The sequence below is a fragment of the Magnolia sinica genome, chromosome 13, assembly GCF_029962835.1.
Source record: "Magnolia sinica isolate HGM2019 chromosome 13, MsV1, whole genome shotgun sequence".
Lineage (NCBI taxonomy): Eukaryota > Viridiplantae > Streptophyta > Magnoliopsida > Magnoliales > Magnoliaceae > Magnolia > Magnolia sinica.
This window is the reverse complement of record NC_080585.1, coordinates 9493380-9510353: the sequence shown is the minus strand read 5'-3', so window position 1 is coordinate 9510353 and position 16974 is coordinate 9493380. Positions and strand designations below refer to the sequence as shown.

Below are 16974 nucleotides of genomic sequence, written 5' to 3'. Positions count from 1 at the left end.
AAAGTGAATTTTGGTAGCTTTTGGCTGGTCAGCTGTGAACTTTGCCAGTTGAATGTGGACTAGTGCTGTCTTGGGTGTGTGCTTTCTTTTCGTGGTGGGTGAGCAGTATTTTTTTCAGGTCAGTGATCGGATGGTTGCATCCATAAATCCCCTTGATTTGTTGTGTATTTTTGTCTATATTCAAGTGTACCAACAGATTGGGTCCTTGCTCTTGCTCGGGTGGTAGACTCTCAGGAGTTACAACTCCCGGTCAAGGGTTCAAGTACCCATAGGTGGTGAAATTCCACCAGCGTGAGTGTGTGGGGTGTGTCTGCGTGTGTTAAAAAAAGAAAAAAAGAAAAAAAAGTGTACCAACAGATCCGTTTTCAGCATTGCTCGTTGATCCAGCCATGATGAGATTTGCTTGTACGCAACTTCTGATATGGGTGTTCAAAAGCCGATGATATCCTTTTCCCAATGATAACACCATCAACTGTAGGTCGCTCTGCCAAGGGTGTTGGCGAGGAGATTGAGGTGATTTCTAGCACATGCTAAGGTAAAAGTGCATCCAAGATCTGGTAAGCATCGTGTTGGTCCGCCACAAATGCCTTGGTACAGAAATCAGGTCAGAGCCATGTGGGTCCCAGTAGGCTTGCCGTGCCCCAGAGTTCAGGTCGTTCCACTAATTAGTAAGTTGAGACAACAATTAAAAAAATAGAGGATTAGCAAACAGATGTCCAGCAGTCAAGTTCCATGTATGCGTTTGGCCAGGGGAGGTTCTGTCATGATGTGCCCCACCCATATGCGAGTGGATTTGGCAATGTTGAGTGGACGTGCTGGTTATTTTTACTACTTTTTGGGCAAGGGCAAGTTCATGGTTTAGCCCATCTGCTGAGTGGATTTGAACAGGTACAGGGATACCCAAGCTGACGGTCTCCAAACAGCCTTGTTGCCGGAAAATTCACTGAATGGATGGTGGTGATCATTGAATCAGTGACCATTTAATGTTCAGTTGGGAAAAGGGTGTCAGATCAAGGGATTAGAAAGAAGGGATGCTGCACTACGTAGAGCCAAATGTGCTGGAAATGGAAGAGCCATTCTTACACTGGTATTTAGGCCAAGGGTTATCCGGGCAGGCATAGCATATCGGCCATGCACATATGAGATGGCAAAACCATCTGTTGATAGCAGATAATCGCAACCAATGGCCATTAACTGATGAATGCTGGTTTATTTGGGTTTAGTCCAACCCTGTCATCCGGTTTATTTAACACTATTCAATTTGCTACTTGTCTACTGTGCTTGAAACTAGATGTTTAACTAGTGGGCATGCGTATTTAGCTCTTGTAGCCATGTCTGGCCTGGCCCCACCTCTTCTACACACACACACACACACACACACACACACACTATCGTTGGATGGAGAGCTTATTTATCTCGGCCAATCTTGAAATGATAAGCACACGAACGGTCCAACTCAGCCAGGTCCTGAATTTCCCAGTGTTAACCTGGGTTTCACCGACAGTGCCCATTTAGAGAACCTGGGCTTAGCCAGGGACCTGAATTACCTACTGAGTACTGAGTCCACTTCGGTTCGAAAAAATGCAAGCACCAATGTAGTATTATTTTGTCACAAAATTGTTACTTTCTTCTGAAAAGCCAATAAATAACAGGCAGTTCTTAAGCAGAAAATACTAATACTAGTAGCAATACAAAATGAGATTTTTTTTTTTTTTTTGGTAATTAGGAGATGAGGGAGATGCCTTGGAGAGTTAGGGAATCTGCGAGCGCTTGATTTGCAGCTTACGCTGTCAAAGAACACATATCCGGTAGCATTGGAACATGTCCCTGGGGCCTTGGAGTTGCATAGGAATGACGTCTCGATGGTGCCCATCCCACAGCAAGCTTTTAACGCTTCGAAGAAACCTATGGCATTTGATGATTACGATTACAACTTTTAGAAATCTCAGCCAGAGAATTTACCATTTTACTAGCATCATTATGCAGAGTTTATATGAGAGATTTTATTTAGGTGGGAAATGGGCGTAGATGGGCTGACTCTGGGCCTGAGGTATCAAAATCTCTCTTGAGATGGGCTATCCAATCAGCAAAATACTCAGCCCACTGTTGTTAACTACATCCTTTGATTGGCCTATCCAAGCAGCCCAAGCTGGGTTCAAAATGGGTTGGACTCTAGTGGGTCAATGCCAGCCCAACCCAATTGCTACCCTCGGTTATTCATGGTATATGATTGAACTGTTGATTTTTATTTTTATTTTTCTCCTTCAATCTTTTCTTTCTTACTTGATTTTTTTTTTTTTTAATTTATCTCCTTCATCTTTTCTTTGTAACCATCCCTTCGTATGTTATGGCCACCTGATGAGTGTACCAGCCTGATCCCTTGGCAAGGAATCCACATTTAGACGGCTAGGATCACATGTGCTGAGTTGGCAAATGTAGGGCCATGTAAGGGAACCGGGGCAGACATCACTATATATACATGCTTTGTAGTATGTATGTACAGATTATTATTGATATAATTACCATGTTTTCAAGGATTATTGATGAGATCGAAGAGAGGGTTGTAGATGTCAAAGACAGCGATCTTGAGGCCAGATGGCTGATCCTGTAGCTGGGCTACTGCTGAATTGATCTTTCCATTAAACTCCCGTGCATCGTCGTTGATCCTTGCAATGCAACCATTGCTCCCAAACCCAAAAAGAGTAATGGTTGCAGGCAGGCAGCCTAATGGCGGGGAGCGATGTAACACCGATCCTTCTCGCTCCCATAGCGTATAGATCCTGGCAGCACGTCGAATTATATTCATTGAAAATGTATACATTTTATCTATAATAATAAAATGTCCATTTGCACCATACATATTGTGGGCCCCACCATGTATGTGCCTAGCATGTTGGTCCACATTTCATGCAAACATGTGGCCCACCTGATGATCAGATTTGACTTGATTATCAGTCCATGGTACATATCCTTTGAGGCCCACTTGATGGAAGGCCTCCATCTTTAATCATATCACTGGGAGAAAGTGATATTCATGGATACGAAAATATTATCATTATCACTGATAATCGGAAAAGCGGGAAAACATGAAAAAATTGTAGAATTTTCCGTGAAACTTCATGAGATGCTAAAATACACATTTTTGAATGGTTAGGAATAAATAAAAAGTTTGCAAAAAGAATATATACACAATAAGTCTCCATTTAATTGGGGGCTTAAAAGTATGTGTAGTTGTAAGAAACAATATAATTATTCAATCATCCATTCAACCTTCCGTCCAATCATCTATTGATATTGTAGAATATCGGCAACTTATGATATTTTGCCAAAAAATCATCAGCAACTGGAAAGGAAACAAAAGATTGTGGTATTGATATCGGGCATGTTGCGATAATAATAATATTAAGATATTATCAATATTAGCAACAACAAATTGAAAACTACATAAAACAATGTGCTCATAAAAAATGAATTTTTTTTTTTAATAAATAAACTTTATGTGATATCTCTACTTTGGTGATATTATTAAAATATCGCCAATACATGCAAGTGTCACCTAGAATTCAGGCAGTTGAAAATATTGATGATATCAATACATTGGCAATATAAGCGACACATAGAATTTACACAATTGAAAATATTGACGATATCGATACGTTGGCTATACTTAACGATACATTGTTGATGCCTGAAATCTCTAATACTACCGGTGTTATCGGTATCGCCATGAGAATCGGTATCGCTATGCTGGAGATAACAAAAATATCGGAGATAATTCAAACAATGGGAGGAAGAGAGAAGACCTTAATGAAGCTTGAGAAGATCTTGACTAGGATCTTCGAGAACTCATCAGACGTGTAGACTTTGTAAAGGTATGGATTGATGTAGTAATTCCGTACAAAATCACTGCTTCCGGCACTCAGTAGATATAATGCTTGTGAGATGATCGCCGCTGATTCATTGCTTCCCGCCACAACCACTAACTTCGATTGGTATTCCTTGTAATATTCCAACTGCTGTGACAGTGGAATCGCATGCTGATCGGAACAACAACAACTTACATCACGAACAATGAAATTTGTTTGAGAAATAGCCAGTTTTAGAGGTTTCAGGCCTATTTGGGTGTGTAGCCCAGACTGAGAATGGAAGCAAACAGAAACAGAGCTGTCTGGCACATCGCACAAAATGTGGATGACTGGATACGCTAAAGACCCGTTTGGATACTTGTAAATTACAATTACTTTTGTTAGCACATCCAAACGGGCCGAAGAGTGTGTTTGGACCATCACAACGAACTTCAATAATCTATACTACAACATTTCAAATGATCAAATTGCAATTACTTTTGTTAGCATTTATAACGGCAGTTTGTGCTCCAAATTGAAATTGCATTGCTTGTTTGATTAAACCCAATATTTGCAATTCACAATTCAATTCACTTGTATGTCCAAACACAACTTACATGGTACCCAAGATTAGAATGGATGATAATGGGGTGGGCCATTCTCATCATGGGCACCATATGGACGCTCTCGACGGCATTTTTAGGTAGAAAAACGTGTGCGCCAAAACATGATAAAGGAGTTTTTAGCAATTCTAGAATCAGTAGTGATTATCAACTAATATCAACTAATAACATACATACAAGATAGCGGTTTTATTCTAATAACCAGACGCTGCAGATGCGAAATTGGCTCCAATGAGAAGGTTCCTCCCTGACGCCTGAGGGCTGAGAAATGCAGGAGGGTAGTTGGTGAAGCCTAGATTCTCAGCTGCAATGGCAATGCAAATAAAAACAACATCATCAGTTAAGTGGGCCACGCTTCTTCGGTGGACACTGATCTCCTAACCTCCAATTTTAAATTTTGAGTTGGGATTTCTTGGGTGAGAAATCCCAACTCAAAATTTAAAATTGGATTTTGGAAATGCATGGTCATCTCATTTCTCTTCTTGCCTGTAATATCAGTGGCCAATTTCCCATTGCAGAACCTCCCCGTCGGCTCATGGATGATGAAATCCCTCCCGTAGGGTGGAAAATCTGCTTTGAAGATTTCATGGAGATAGTTATTGTTCCCCACATCGACGGCGGAATCGCCAAAGGTTATGATGGCCGGAACGAGCGTTGTCGATGACTGTGCATGGCCAAAGATGACCAACGTTGATAAGAATACGATCGACACTGCTCTGATGGCCAATGCCCATGTCACTCTACCATTGTAGGTGGGCCCCACCATCATGATCATGATCATCATCTTGTTCTTGTTGATGAAGAATGCAGAATGATGTTTTATTAAAATAGCTTTTGGGTCTTTGAAGTTGTTAAACTGCCTTCATAGAATGTATCATACAGGGAAAGCACCATACTCCAGAGTAGTTCATGGCTTGATTTTTGCAACGAAATGTCCATTAATCAAGTGGTTAGGATCATCCAATCAGCAGGATTTTTTGGTAATGTCCCATCTACAGTGGGTCCCATGATTTGTAGCCTTTGGATTTAGGTATATGTTTGCCACGTATACGCTAGGGTTTGTTCATGCGTATGATGTGCTGTGGTCTGGCAGAGGAGGGAGAGAGTACTAATCTCTTCTGGACCCGAACCCGATTAGTTATTGCAGCTACTAAGAAGACCCACTATTATTTGGGTGCATGTGTCTACTTGGCAAACATGTGAATCATCCCAGCTGTCGATCAGTGGGGCCAATCTGGAACATGGACGGATGTAACAATCAGGCCTGTCCACTCATCAGGTGGATCTGTTTGCAAGAAACAAATGGAAGGATAGAAAGTACTAGAGTACCCAAATTATATACAGTGGGCCCACCTGATGACTGACCAGCCTAATTATTGGGTAAGGAGATCTTTGCCGTGGGACCCACCTGATGAACGGCTCGGATGATCTACAAGTGCGCAGCAGTGGCATGTATTACAGTACACGTTCTGGAAAGCACACGCGTGTGGAACTTGAAAAACCCACTTTGTAATATCAGTGGATTAGACTTGGCTGCGTTTGGATGTACAAATGAACTGAATTGCAAAAATAAAAAAATGTCAAAAAAATAAATTACTGGTGCTTCATAATGTTCAAATTGAGGATGTGGGCAGCCCAAACCATCAGCGTGAACACCAATGGCAAGTTGGTTATCTCCATTTTCTGAGGCTGATGATATTGCAATTCAATTAAATAGTGCATCCAAACGTGATCTACACTAGAGGGTATTTAGAGCTGATGCTTATTCCATGCCTTTTCCTAAATGGTATAAGGTAGCCACCTACAAAACAAGAAAGAACTATTGCAACAGTTTTAGACTGGCCCACCTACAAAAATTACTCTACTAAATGCTTGATTCCAGGGTGGGTGGGCCATCACCGCACATGGCCGAAGATATAGGGCCCACCACGGCAGGCCCACATCTGAACCTGAAAACATTTGGTTGGGCCCAAGCTACAGCTGAGTTTTACTAACATCACCCGCCTAAACCATCAAGATGAATGAGGCCCACTTCCCATCACCGTCGGATCAAGACCAGCCCTGGCTCAGGAAAAAAAAAAACCATCTATTGAAATCCATCAATTAAGCGGCTAGGATCATTTGGAAAGAGAATGCAATGGGAGAGGGAGAAATGATATTTGAATTGGAAGAACGCGGGAGATGAGGGAAAGATGTAGGTCGTTCTTTGGGGCGGGAAAGGTGACTAATGACGGAAATGCCCTTCTAATTAATGTTTGTTTTAAAAAAATAAAATAAAAGAGATGCACCAATACTTTATATTGCTCCTAGTTTCATTGATACATTTCCACAGTCCTATGCATTGATCCAGACTGTTCATTAGGTTCAACGTATATTATTATCGGCCACCATGGAAAAATTCCCATGATTTGACCAATGTTAACCATTTGATCAATGGGATTTAATTTGGACGGTGAAGATCATTTACATAAAATAGGCAGAATCAACAATTTGGTCAATCTATTTGTTGGGTACCAGCATGGATTGATTATGATTCTAAAGAATCACTTTTTCTAGAACATTATAACCATCCCATCCATGGGTTGGAAAATGGACGGCTAAAGAAAATAAGGCCAAAAGAGTATGGACTGGATCATCCGATTAGTGCTATTTTTGGTTTGGAGGCCATGAAAATTGTTATGGACTTAATGGAGAGTTCAGATTGATTGATGGGTCTGTCAGGGTGAACCGATACAACTAGGGGCAATATAACAAATGCTGCGAGAGCACTGATAGAGAAATTACTCATGGAAAATTGATTTGGGGCCACGTGCTTATTAAGCGTGTGGGATCTAGACCATTCATTGGATGGTTCCGGGAGTGGGCATGGCCTAGGCCTGAAATCATGCTGTTCTACTCATCAGGTGGCCCAAACTTCCAGAAATTGGACGGTTAGAAATAGATGAAAAGTGGTCGGTATCCAGTGCGCATGTGTAGAGTTGAAGAAGAGTCGAACATGATCTTGGAGATCTGGCATGTATACTGGGTGGCCCTTCTGGTGACTGGTCACTGGCCAGGATCTCACACACGTGCCATGGAAGCATTCCCCCATGGGTGCTTGTAGCCACGACTTACCTAAGTTTGAATACAGATGCAACGATTGGTAACTTATTTTAACCATCCATCTTATGCTAACCAGTGGGACCCGCCAGAGTAACCTTGGCATGTCTTTTTGTGGCGCTGCCTCTCAGTCTCTTGATGTGGGCCGGGCTTCTGAATTCCTATTGTTGAAAGCAAATGAACGGTTTAAAAATATCTCAAGCCACGTTCTACCTTCAACAATAGGAATTCACAACAATTTGATGTTTGGACAATGGTCCATTCACATGCTGACCCACAGGATCAACGGTTCTCATGAAGCAGAAAATGGGCCTGACCAGCGGGTCATGACTGGGCTGACTCTCAAAGCCCGTGGTTGGCTCCGGTCGGGTCATAGGCCCCATAACTAAAGGCCAGGCCCCACATAGTTTCCGGATTTTCCTATCGGGCCACAAGCTCGATAGGGAAAATAATCTTGTGGGGTCAGGGCCTGGTACACAAACATGGCGTGATAGCCGGGTCGGGTGGCACAGGTCACATGACTCGTGTTGCACACGTGTGAGATTCAGTCCATGTTGCACACGTGTGAGAGAGATCCAATCCATCCATCTCGAGTGTCCTGCAGTTTAGCCGCTTTGACACAAAACTCACGGCCTGCCCACTCAAAAGGTGGGCCATGGCGTTTGAAAAAACGGAATACTAAGAAAGTCATTTTCCCCCATCCATCCACTTATTTTGTAAAAATGCAACCGTCTAATTTATGAATGGACCCGATCTTTTCAGTGTGGGATCTACACTCAAGGACCCCACCTAATGGATGGCTAGGATCAGGCACCCATGTGGTACCCACCCTTTTATTCCCTCTTTTAATAACAGCTCGGGCCTGGTCTGGCCTGGTGCTGACCGAGCACCTTCTCGCATCCATTCGGTGATTCGGACCATCTTGTTAGGTTGACTCTGCTGAGTCAGGCCATCCCCTGTTTTCAGTTCTGACTCGTGGTGCAGAAGCTGATCTTAGTCGATCGAGTTTGAGTTGGCTTCGATAAGCCACATCGGACTCGCACGAGTCATCAATCCATATTGATTAGGGCCAGGGCCCACCCAACCCATCCATTGCCACCGTTTTGGTCATGAGCTAGGCTGGACCTGGACTTAGATCCTGTATTCATGGGCTGGACCCACACATGTTTGGTGGTCCACTTCATGAGTCCACGCCCAGGCCAGCCCACTAGGTAGCGTAGCGAGTGGGCCATCAAACCAAGCCAACTGATCTGATCTATTGGGCTCCAGACAACACGTGCCTGGGCCCGACACGTGGAACCATTAGTCTCAGCTCAAACCCCATTCAACATCCCACCTGCGGATTACTCGTGGACGAGAACCGTCCATTAGGTTTTCGCATTAAATGTGATCAGTTGGATATCTTTTATTTTTTACTGGACAATTGAATAAAATCATTTTATTGCATCTGCTTTATACTCTGGCCTTCCCATGATGGATTTAACAGACTGGACGGTTCCGATCACCACATGTGGTCCTTAAGTATGGTAAGTTTGGGCCAGTGCTACATAATTTTTAGTGTCTCTGCGGATAAACTACCCTTTCCTACAGCAGTGCGTTATCTTGACATGTCAACTACTGTGATGCGGTAGAGTCAAAATAACAAGAATATGGCAGAGCTATACATTACAGGTGGTGGGATGACTTAACAATCTGTGCCATCCATCTAGTCGGTCTTATTATCGATGGCTTATGTTTTAAATTCGTACCTATTACAAAATCCTATCCGTCAATTTTCTTTAGTTTCCTATATTAACTGCTTAACCGTTAATCATTTTTGTTTTTGACCAGTTCCTCGAAAGGACACTCATGAGATGGCTAAGGTCGCCCCGATCTGTAATTTGAACCTTGTTCCATCCATGGAAGGGTCATTTAGGTGGACGGTCACATATTATGCGTCCTACCACGTGGACGCGGTTTGGCTGATGACCAAACACCAGCCAGCTGGGTGGGACCCACCATGGTGTATGTGTTTTATCCACACCGTACATCAATTTTCCCAGATCCTTTTAGGGTACGAGTCCAAAATTAAAGCATATCCAAAGTTCAAGCAGACCACACCACGGAAAATAGTTGAGAACTATTTGATGGCGACAAAAGTTTTGGATCAAGCTGATATTTGTGTTGAACTTTCAGGTCTGCGTAGCTCATGGACAGCTGAATGAAAAATAAACATGCCTGTGAGTTCTAGGAGAGTTTAGGAGAGTTTTAGCCGTCTATGTCATTATCACTGCTGTTTCATGTGGTGTTGGTCCACTTGAGCTTGGGATATACTTCAACTTTAGGTTTATGTCCTAAAATGAGCTGGCTGAATAGTTTTTTTTTTAATGGCGCCCGTTCAATCACCACTGTTTACTGTAGTGTGGTCCACTTGAGACTTGCATACGCCTCATTTTTGGAATAATGTCATAAAATGTGTTGGAAAAAAGGATGGACCGCATGGATGAAAGACATGTCATTTTGGTGCCCACGGCCAGCCAGAGTCCAGAGTGCTTTAGGCCATGACTGGGCTGAGTTCACGCCCATGGGTTGGCTCAGGCCTGAGTCATAGGCCCAATAAGTAAAGGCCAGGCCCAACATAGTTTATATTTGTAGGCTGAGGATTTTCCTATTGGCCCTGTGAGGGACAAGCCCAATAGGGACACTAACCTTGTGGGCCCAGATGCCTGGGACACTAACTTGGCCCGTTACCTAGTCTGGGTGGCGTGGGCCATATGACATGAGTCATGTCCCACATGTGTGAGATTCAGTCCATATTGCACACACATGAGTCACATCGGACTCACAAGAGTCATTAATCCATGTCGATCAGGGCCAGGGCCCACCCAACCCATGTATTGCTACCGTTATGTTCATGGGCTACGCTGAAGCTGGACTCGGATCCTAGATTCTGGGCTAGACCCTCACATGTTTTGGCGGGTCTAGACCGGTCCATTGGCCACCCTACTTCGATGGGCACAGCTTGAGAAGCAGCTTAATTTGAACTGAATAACTACGACCCCAAGCGTCAAGATAAATAGAAAAATCATAGGCAAACCAAGAACTTAACAGTTCTATATTTATCAAGCAACATGTGAAAGAGAGCATGAGATTTACAAAGGGAAATTTTCATTCTTTAATCGGTTGTTTTTTTTTCTTTTCAAATGAAAGGAGTGGAATATTTATATGATTGAAACCATATTTCAACGACAAAACAATAAAGAAAGAAGAGCTAACTAGGTGAAATTTAAAAGTAATTTTTATTGATGATTTATAATAATCACACTTATGATCTACTCATCTTTTGACATGAATTGAGCTTCATAGGTGAGAGAGTCATTCGGTAGAATGCCTATTGTTCATTGCTCCGTGAGATGAGCTTCGTAGGCAAGGTGGTTGATGGAGGGTGGATTTTTGATAATTTATTCATTATTTAACGTGATCACTTAGTGAAGACCAAGCTTCATAAGTAAGATGGTCCATGAAGGCGACTATCACTTAACATACAGTAAGAAAGCCTCACTACTTATGATCCGATGATGTATCATAGACGAAGGTTAAAGAGATAAACTAAAGATAAAAACTTCCATGACAAATAAACATTCAAATGGCCCTCAAAGAAAATTTTAATGGTGGGTATTCAACCACTATCATTAATTGTAGTGTAGTCCACCTAAGATTTGGGTCTGCAATTTATTATTGGAATGGTCAATATGAATGAAAAGCAGATGCGTCACCGTGGCCCCACAATCAGGAATCCACTGAAGCTGCGTACGCTTGAGAAAAGGGCTCAATGAATGTAAAAATATTTAAATGGCCTGTTTTTATATACATATGATATGACATGGACCCAAAAAGAGAAAGCAGTACAAGAGGCCATTGTGCCATCGATACAAGTCCTCACTCGTGCATATGACATCCAATATATTCATCAGAGTCGTCCCAACGTGAAAGTTGAACACCACCAAAACCTCCAATAACACGTGGGCTACCATTTGAATTTGAAGCCTTTGGATGGCTATCCATTGTTTTCTGTAGTACAGCCCTCTATGTTGTGTATATGCCATCCAACCATTGCATTCCATGAGACTTACTAAGGCAATGAGATGCCTGGAATATTAGGTCAATAAATCAGTAGGTGCACACCACCTATTAATATTATGTGGGCCACCATAGCCCCAAAAACCTCTAATCGTCACTTGGATTGTGTCCACAATTTTCTATGCGAGGTACCATTCTATTTGTAAGCCATCCAACCAATGGACCACCTGTGACCCACTATTATGATGGGATGCCTTAAATATTAGCCCTATATGGCTCTATAAAATCAGTGGCACCACGTGAGACCAACCATCATGATGGGATGCCCCAGATATTAGCCCTATATTACCTTATAAAGCCAGTAGGCGAGCCACCTGTAAAGTAAGGTTATCTAAGCATAAAAGTTGAGCACCAAAAATCCTCCAACTCAGCCATCAGAATTTCGAGTTTTTTTGTATTGTTGTCTTTTATTTCATTAAGCCTATGCATTTGTGGGGGCACTATAATGATGGAATCCTTAAATATTAGGCCTATAAAATTTTGGTGGGACTCATCCTCTAACCATTATGTGGGCCACCACATGAATTTGAGGTTTTTAAATGGTCGTATTTTATTTTTATAGAGAGGCCCACTCAACCGGTGTACTTACTCGATACTACAGTAATGATATGATAGGATGCCTGAATATTAGAACTATAGAGTAATTAGTTGGCCGACCAATGAAAACACTGACAACCTTCATCTAAAAGCCGGTTAATTCAAACAGCCGCCAATGTGGACTGGGATATTTTTGAAGTGGCCAGCGGTCACGGGACAACGTCAGACAGGTTGGAGGCTGTACCCACTCCCGGGCCGCTTCTAGAATGGATGGGAATTGCATGATGCATGTGAGAAATCCACAAAGTTCGTATGATTTGCTGGACATGACTCAAAAATGAGGTAGATTCAATAATAAAGTGAGTTGCACCGCAAGAGGCATCCAGACACTCGTGCCGTAGTGGGATTTTACCACCCGAGCAAGAGCAAGGACCCAAATGGAAACGACCTTGTGAAAAATATGAATGGCATATAAACATCACTATGGATACTATGCACATGTCCTAACACAGTAACAAAAATGAAAAAAATTAGACCGATAGATTTAATGGATTTCTCACCAGCATCATGTTGAGACCCAACTAGCTTTTCCCAGCAGGAAAACCTACTCTCCTGGTTGTAAAAATGGTTCCAAGGATATCAAAGTTTCATGGCCCCACACTGTAAATCCATTTAACGAGAATATTTTAGAGCATGAGCTCAAAAAAGATTTACATCTAAATCCCAAGTGAACCACATCATAAACGGCAGCGGGATAATGATTCTCACCATTAAAATATTCGCAAGGCCCACCATAACATCTATTTTTCATCTAATTTATTGATAAATTTATACAAATCTGGATGAAAAGAAAAAACAACCATCGTATTGATTGATCAAAAACTTCCGTGACCCCAAGAGGGTTTCAATGGTAGACACTCAACTCTCACTGTTTGATAATCGGATGTGTTTTATTTTTCGTCTGGATAGTTACGATGAGCTCGCCAATGTACGGAAAGTTGGTATATAACACGAACCTCATGATGGGACCCACTGAATTTGGTGACGTCAACACAGCAGCCATGTGGGTGGTGTGTGGTACACCAGCCAATCCGCTTCCCGCATGAAATTCCTGGCAATCCGCGTCGTTCTAGAATCAGGTTACTGAGAGGAATCTACGTCTTGCGTCACGCCTCACGAGGGTTGGCAGATTTCGTACTACCCACCGGCACAGTCCAGAGCACAGCACAGGCAGGGGCTCTGAGGTGGCCAACGTCATGTATGCATTCCATCGACACCGTCCATCCATTTTCGCATATCATTTTAGCATATTTTGCCCAGAATGAAGTAGATTGAATCCTCAAGTGGACCATACAGTGAGGATTAAACTCTTACCGTTGAAAGCTTTTTAGAGCCACGTAAGTTTTAGATCAAGCTGAAATTTGTGTTTCTATTCATTCAGGTCTATGTGACCTTATGATCAGGTTGGATAGAAAATAGATACCATGGTGGGCTCTAGGAAGGTTTCAAGGGTGAGCTTCATTATCACAGCTGCTTCATGTGGTGTGGCCCAGTTGAAGCTTGAATCTGCCTCATTTTTTTACCTTCTACTCTAAAATGATATGATAAAATGGATGTACGGTGTGGATAAAATCTACACGTCACAGTGGGCCCTTAGAGCCCCTGCCAATGCCGATCTCGGGTCAGGCGGAGGTAGTACCGAACCCGCGTGCATCATGAGTATCTCCGGTGGGTCCCACAATTTGGATGTTTTAGTTTGACTTACATGCAGCAGCAGGAGACCTGTAAAGTTGCTTAGCCTTGGGTTCAACTTGGGTAGGGCTCAACTCCAATCTGGCAGACCTGATATGATATTTTGGTCAATTCGGTTCATTTGGGCTGAGAATCTGAGATCGGGTTGGACCCGAGTTAAGGGCTCGGGCAACCCGACCCGATAGCAACTCTAATGGCTATTTTGGGCTGTCAACGGGCCGAGCGTAAGAAGAAGGCATAAAAGAGAGAAATTCTCCAGTGCTCCGAAAGCACTGTAGCGTATAGTGCTCCGAGTAAGATCAGTTCATCTACACAATTCATTCTATCAATCTGAACCGTCTATTATTTCCAGAACTTATTTCATAAGTCACCATTCAAAAATTTCAGTGAAAGATTGGGCTAATACATCCTTGATTTCGTCTTATTTTCCATTAGCCATCTCTTTTCCAAGCTATCTATGGAATGACTATGATCCCCTAGCAAAAGTGACTCTTAAAATCATAAACAATCCATGATGGGCTCTAACAAATAGATGGATTACGTTTTTTATGGGATGTATTTTTGTTTAAACAATCTTGAGTATCCATATTAAAGGCCATTGATCAATTGTGAATATTTGTTTGATTGATGCAAAGATCATGTCCAACTCAATAAAACATGGGTTAGATCTAATGAGCAACATATACCAATAATTTGGATTGATTTAGACTATACAAGTGGACCAATGCAACCAATAGTACCATAAGGTCAAGTGACTTTAGAGCATGGAAATGAGTGGCATGTGGAAAGTGCAACTTAGACTATAGAAAAAGGTGCCCCGATGTTGAGAGGGATACCGAAAGCTATTTTGCAACTATTAAGTAGGTTGTCACAATTATCAATTACAGAGCATGGTGGAATGTCAGGATCACAAGAGTTTAATAGCCTAAATTGGTACTTAAGCTTTCGGCCCATTAGTTAGGTTTTGTTAGGAGATCTCCTTAGCCAAAATCTCCAACTCGGAGCTGAACTTAATCAAAAGTTAATCCCTATTTTTCCAATTCCACATGGCTTTTCTTTTTATTATTATTTCTTTTTAAAAAATAAAACTAAAAAAATCCCATTTTCTCATCTAAGCTTTTAGAAACGTCGGTCTCCCTCTCTAATGGGAACCATACAAGAAAAAGACTACTCTTTGTCTCTTTCTCCTCAATGATATATAGAATTTTGTGCACTATTTACCCAAAAAACTCAAGTGAGAATGACTCAACCTGCTATACTCCTAGATAAGATAGGGTTGAAGGCATGGGATGTGGTTAGCCTACCAATCGAATCTTTATGAGCCCCACCGTAATCTGTATGTTTTATTCGCATGAGGTAGATCCAAACATCAGGTGGACCATACCACAGAAAACAATGGCGATTGAATGCCTAGCATAAAGAAAATTTGTTGGAGACCGCAAAAGCTTTAGGTCAGGTTGATATATTTTTTCCCTTCATCGACATGTGTGACCTTGTCTATGGCAATTGAAGATTATAATGGACCATTGGAAATTTTTAATGATGAGGGATCAACCACTGTTGTTTTCCTACAGTGTGGACCACCTGAGATTTGGATCTATCTCATTTTTTTTATTCATGCCTAACATGAAAGGACAAAATGGATGAATAGCACGTATAGAATACATACATCATGTGGGCCAACAGATCAGTGGTGACGTGTTGGCTCAGCTTGAAATCGGGTTAGCCTGGCTCGACCCTTAACCAGACTCAACTCGCTCAAGTTCCACCCTTGGTTAAGCGTTCACCTACTGCTTGTCCTAATCTGCCAGTTGTTTCAAATAATTCCTCAGGTATTCGTGTACCCCATCGACCGTTCATTCGGTGAGGCCCACCATGATCATGGTTCAGAAATAAACCAAACGAATAATCACGACAAGATGACGGAAAGAAGTCCCTGCTTCCTTGGGCTGTTTTTCCTCTTCGCATTTAGGGCTATAATTTTCCAACGGCGTCATTTCCGTGGTGGGCCACCTGATCTTATACACGCCTTTTCCACCAAATCCACTGGAATTCCCGTTTCTTAATAGTCCAACGAATATCTGCTTTCAGCAATTCAAGGAACTGCGTGTGTGAATGCATCCAACGCCGCAGCAGTGATATGGTACTCGGGCAGCGTATGACGCTTGATACTCAGGCATTCAATTATTGTACGTGCTGCAAACATTGACTCAAATTAAATCTAGACGGACCCATTGCCGAAAAGTCACAGACGTAGGTAGAAGCAATCAAAATGGAGGAGCCATCCTGACCTCTGATTAATGGACACTTGTTTGTTGAAATGGGACCACTCATAAAATTCATTTTTAGCCGTCGAATCATTGCCAACCAATCCAATCGACAGACAAGTAGTCAAGAGTAATTTCTGCGTCATTATACTTTTAAACTGGGACCGATATTTTGGACAGTAGGTAGCTGCGTATCATCCATCAAAATCTGCCAGATTATCAGAGTTTTCGTGTATATATAAAAAATTAAAAGAAACAGCAGCATGGTGATTATTCACCCCCACCTTCTAAGTTGTGGTGCATCACGGCCGTGCACCTTGCATGAAAACATTCCAATCTAAACCATCCAAAATGGGAGAGAGATTACATACGGTGCATAGCCCTAAACTCACATCGATCGAACAATAAAAGGACAATTAGGAACACATGGTTAACGATCGAAAATCAATCAGAAAAATCAGATGGTTAAGAAAAACTGATCGGTGCTTATTTAGGGTTTTGATCTATACTAAACTGGGTCAGAGATTTGAATGGCTTAGATTGTCGTATTACATACCACGTGTCGAGCATGGAGAGATTTATAATTTGAAGATGGTGGTAACTGGTAAACTATAACAGAGGTTTACTGCCACACGTATTTGCTGTCGGTGGCAGCGACAAGAAACCAGTCCAAGCGAGTGATGGCCAAAAAGACGTGTGTCATTTTAAGAAGCGATGACGTTTTGGCTGTAT

General features: G+C 42.1%; 1 pseudogene; it reads right to left on the bottom strand.

Moving 5' to 3' along the window:
- Positions 1-1526: 1526 nt before the first annotated feature.
- On the bottom strand, positions 1527-5234 carry LOC131223993 (GDSL esterase/lipase APG-like; annotated as a pseudogene).
- Positions 5235-16974: the final 11740 nt, after the last annotated feature.